This window comes from Triticum aestivum, chromosome 7B (genome assembly GCF_018294505.1).
Source record: "Triticum aestivum cultivar Chinese Spring chromosome 7B, IWGSC CS RefSeq v2.1, whole genome shotgun sequence".
Lineage (NCBI taxonomy): Eukaryota > Viridiplantae > Streptophyta > Magnoliopsida > Poales > Poaceae > Triticum > Triticum aestivum.
This window is the reverse complement of record NC_057813.1, coordinates 608,497,095-608,502,714: the sequence shown is the minus strand read 5'-3', so window position 1 is coordinate 608,502,714 and position 5,620 is coordinate 608,497,095.

Sequence of the window (5,620 nt, the reverse complement as noted above, 5' to 3'; positions counted from 1 at the left end):
CTTCTTGGGGTGAAATGTGAGACGTTAGAAGTCCGAACTGTAGTTATGGGTGACTTTGCCGTCAAATTTCGGGTAAGATCCAAAGTCGATGGCTTTAATTGGGCACTGGTTGCGGTGTATGGGGCCGCACAGCCGGAACTAAAACCAGACTTTTTGGCGGATCTTGTCAGGATTTGCGGATCTGAACAGCTCCCAATTTTGGTTGGAGGAGATTTCAACATTATTAGAAGGAGAGATGAAAAGAACAATGATAATTTCGATGCTAGGTGGTCGTTTGTGTTTAATACCATCATCGAAAGCTTGGATCTTAGAGAGATAGAGCCTTCAGGTCGAAAATTCACGCGGGCTAATACTTTGCAAAACCCGATGTATGAGAAGCTAGATAGAGTCCTAGCGAGCGTTGAGTGGGAACAGAAATTCCCCTTGGTTACAGTCCAAGCATTATCTCGCAGTATCTCAGACCACACACCTCTGCTAGTGGATTCTAGGGAGGCAACGCATGTGGGTAACAAGAATACCTTCTCTTTTCAACTTGCGTGGTTTGAAAGAGATGGGTTCTTGGATCTGATAGCCAGAGAATGGTCGAAAGATGCAGGAGGAAGATCTCCTATTGAGAGATGGCAGAATAAGATTAGGGACTTGAGAAGTTTTCTGCGAGGATGGGCTAAGCATCTTAGCGTGATTTATAAGATTGAAAAGGAGAGACTCCTTACACTTATTCAGTCCTTAGATGTGAAAGCCGAGTCCACTATTTTGCATTCCGCAGAGCTTCATGCTAAAGTGGATGCAGAGATGAGATTGCAGGAGCTGTTGAGAGAAGAGGAGTTGAAATGGGCATTGCGAGCTAAGGTTCGTAAAGTTGTCCAAGGGGACGCCAATACTCAATTCTTCCATATGATTGCCAATGGCAAGCACAGAAAGAAAAGAATCTTTCAGCTTGAGCAAGACGAGGGAACGATCATAGGAGAAGAGAACATAAAACTTTACATTACCAATTATTACAAGCAGCTTTTTGGGCCTCCAGAGGATAACTTTGTGTCCTTGGATGAGTCGAGAATTGAGGATGTGCCTCAGTTGGCTGCCGATGAGAATGAGGTATTGACTGCACCGTTCTCGGAGAAAGAGGTGTTCGATGCGATTGCACAGATGAAGAACAATAAAGCTTCGGGGCCGGATGGATTTCCTGCAGAGTTTTATAAGAGATGGTGGCAGATTATTAAAGGGGATCTGTTACCGATGTTCCATGATCTGTTCTCCGGACAACTTCAGTTGTTTTATTTGAATTTTGGAACAATAACATTACTCCCGAAGAAAACAAAGGTTGTGAGAATTGAGCAGTTCCAGCCTATTTGTCTTCTTAATGTTAGTTTCAAAAAATTTACCAAGGTTGGGACTAATAGACTCACACAGATTGCGCATTCTGTGGTGCAGCCGACCCAAACTGTTTTCATGCCAGATAGAAACATCCTAGAAGGGGTTGTAGTCTTACATGCGACCCTCCATAAACTCCATACGAAAAAATTAGATGGGGTTGTTTTCAAAGTGGATTTCGAAAAGGCGTACGATAAAGTCAAGTGGCCGTTTCTACAACAGGCTTTGCGCATGAAAGGTTTCGACCCGGCTTGGAGAAACCAGGTTGAATCTTTTACGCAAAAAGGGAGTGTTGGAATCAAAGTGAATGATGACATAGGTCACTACTTTACGCACATAAAGGCCTGAGACAAGGAGATACGATGTCACCTATTCTGTTCAACATCGTCGCTGACATGTTGACCATTCTAATAGGTAGGGCAAAGGATGTTGGCCAAGTAGGTAGCCTCGTACCTCATCTAGCTGATGGAGGGGTGTCTATCCTACAGTACGCTGATGACACTATCCTTTTCATGGAGCATGACTTGGCAAAAGCGCGAAACATGAAGCTGGTGTTATGCTTGTTCGAACAATTGACGGGATTAAAGATTAACTTTCATAAGAGTGAATTGTTATGCTTTGGAAGAGCCAAAGAAGAATAAGAGGCCTATAAGCAATTGTTCGGGTGTGAAATTGGGAGTTTACCTTTTACGTATTTGGGTATACCAATTCACCATCGTAAGCTAACTAATAGAGAGTGGAAGTGTGTCGAGGATCAATTCGAGAAGAAACTAAGTTGTTGGAAGGGAAAGCTGATGTCGTATGGGGGCCGGTTGATTCTTATTAATTCGGTCCTCATGAGCATGCCTATGCTTCTTTTGTCGTTTTTTGAGATACCAGTTGGAGTTAGGAAAAGACTGGATTTCTATTGATCCCGTTTCTTTTGGCAGAGTGATGATTCAAAAAGGAAATATCGACTCACTAAATGGGATATTATTTGCCGACCAAAAGACCAAGGGGGACTTGGGATCGAAAATCTTGAGATGAAAAATAAATGTCTTCTCAGCAAGTGGCTGTACAAGTTATCTGTAGAGTCGGAAGCCGCGTGGGCGCAGATTCTGCATAACAAGTACCTTCAATCCAAAACTTTGTCACAGGTGACAGTGAGGCAGACGGACTCACCTTTTTGGACAGGGCTGATGAGAGTTAAATCAGTCTTTTTCAACAGAACAAAGTTTATTATCGGAGATGGTACCATCACGAGATTCTGGGAGGATACATGGTTAGGGGAAACACCTCTCGCATTACAGTATCCATCTCTTTATAACATCGTGCAATGGAGAGACGCTCTGGTTGCAACCGTTCTCAGGTCCACTCCCCTTAATATTCAATTTAGGAGAACACTTGTCGGAGCGCGTTGGGAAGCCTGGCTACATCTGGTGAGAAGACTGATGGATGTGCAGCTTGCTCAATGGCCTGATTCGTTGAGCTGGAAATTAACCAGGACTGGAGAGTTCACGGTTAAATCAATGTACTTAGATGTCATCAATTCTAGCTCTATTCCCTTCTCCAGACATGTTTGGAATGTCAAAGTCCCTCTGAGAGTTAAAGTGTTTATGTGGTTTGTACATAAACAAGTTATTTTAACCAAAGATAATTTGACAAAGCGCAATTGGACCGGCTCTAAGAGATGTAGTTTTCGTGATCAAGATGAGACTATCAAACACCTCTTTCTGGATTGTCCTATGGCGAAGGTTCTTTGGCGGACTGTTTACATTGCTTTTAATATTACTCCTCCGAATAATATCAACACGTTATTTGGGACGTGACTGGATGGGATAGAGACCCAAACAACTAAACACATTTGTGTAGGAGTATGTGCTTTACTTTGGGAAGTCTGGAACTACAGGAATGATTTGGTTTTTAACAGAACAACAATACTCATTCTTTGTAGGTCATCTTCCGAGCAACTACGTTGATTCATATGTGGTCGCTACTCACTCGGACGGAGGCCAGGGAGCATTTGCTTACTGGATCTGCCCGATGGGAGATGGTAGCTCGGGCTATATTCAGCCGATTTGGATGGCGGTCATGTAATAGGATAGACAATTAGTTTTCCTATCTTTATTTTGCATGCCGGCTGTGGCTCTTATTTTGCTGCTCTTTGTGAGCCATTTGGGGACTAGTGTGTAACGAAGTTACTGACCTTTGTTGGACCTATTTGCTTTTAATGAATGTGGCCGTATGCATCTTCATCATGCAGAGGCCGGGGCTGCGCCCCTTTTCCAAAAACAATGTATCCCGCTGAAGATCAAAGTTTTCCTTTGGCAAATGTTTAGTAATAGACTCCCTACGTCTGTTAACGTGGCCAAAAGACACGGCCCGGCCATGGGTCCGTGCGTGCTGTGTGGGAATCTCGAGGATGCGAATCATGTTTTCTTTACTTGCCCGCTAGGTTTGCCTGGAGTGCGGTGCGTGAGGCCGCCAGCGTCCAGTGGGACCTGCGTTCTTCCACCGAGCTAGCAGGCTTGTTTGACGCAGTCCAAGGGCAGGGAAAACACGTGATGTGGAGTTGTGTTGGGGCACTCCTCTGGGCACTATGGCTCATTCGTAATAAATTAGCGTTAGAGGGCATTTTCCCTTCGCATCCGGCTAATGCTATCTTCAGATGCTCTCTTCTTCTGCGGCATTGGAGTCCGTTGGTGAGGCAGAAGGACGCTGAGATGATGAAGAACACTCAAGACCGACTACACCAAGTGTATGTGATGGCCAGGGAGCCAGCGGCTACTTCCTAGCTGGAGTGCCCTTTTGTGTTTCGCGAGCCTGCGTGCTTTGCTTTCCAGGCCTTTAGGCCTTGTATTTGCTCGCAGCCCGGCTTAGAACCCTCCAGACTTGCCTGTCATGTTTCGCCTAGGGCTTTTGGGTATTATTGCTATCTGTTTCTATGTTGTTATGATACTCTGCCTGTTCCGTGGGCTTTATTAATTTAGAGCCGGATGCCTCTAGCGTCTTCGTTCTAAAAAAACAGATAACAATAAGTGAAGACATAGTTGAGTGGTATCGATCCTCGTTTGAATCATTTGTCAAGAATGATGAAGTACTCAGTCACATATGTCATGGGATTTGGTGGTTACTTGTGGTACACCAGTACCACAAAGGGTAATCTTCATTCTTACTGACTCGTGTGTGGAGTGAGATCAAGCATAGGGAAATCTTCTTCCACATGACTGAAGCTCCAACTCCTTTTGAATGGTTCCGCGGGAAGTGCAGAGTGCCATGTATAGCCAAAGGTATGCTGCTCTTGTTCAATTTTCGATGTTTCACTAGAGTTAGGAGTGAAGTTTGACATTCGCAAGAGCTGTACTGGCCCTAAATCTCATAATATCATTCAGGAAAAAAAGTGAGCGAGAGAAACTTAAAAAGGGGAACGCTAACACTCAATCGCTTGAGACTTTATGAAGTCTCAGTCGACGAGATTAGCTGTCCAGTTTCATCGACCTGTTTCAATCGCTGATGTATTCTTCCTTTTCAAAACACACTAGGCCTTCCGCTACGTGGGTTGTGGGCTGTGGCTTGCTGCCCTTTCTTTTGTGCTTGTCTATTTTTATATTCTCATAGTTGTCCCGTGTAAATCTTTGTATGTTTTTTCTTCTTCTTTTTTGCTGGTTGTGTGCACCGTGTATGCACAGAAGAAGAAAGTTTTTTTTTTGAATACACAGAAGAAGAAAGTTAATCGGGCAGATGACTCTATGTTTATGTATACACTATACTTGTATACTTGTATTTCCATTTTTTATTTTTTAATCGTTCTTGTTTAGGAAATATGGAACATTTATATTTTTTAGGAACATACATTTTGACATCGGATGAACAATTTTTATTCTCACATGGTGTTGTCTTATTTTTTTTATTCTGAGATGTGGTTGCCTTTTCTACATGACTTTTGTTTTATTTGCTTATTTGTATCCTGTCTATATATTTTTTGTTTTTTTACTTTGTTTCTTCGTGTATTACCCAAAAACAAATTTTTATTGTGTTTATATGCTATGTGTTTTTCTTTTCTTTTTTCACAGGCGTACACCGTAAAGTTGCATGCCTCACACTAGGCATGCAACTCCAAATGTTGCCCTTGACTGCAACTCACCTTTGTTTTGTCGGAAAATAGTGGGAGAGGGGAGGAGTAGTTGCATATTTTTCACTAAGCATGCAATTGCAAATGTCGCCCTCAACTGCAACTGCATGTCCACACAAGCGACGGGGGCAGTTGCAT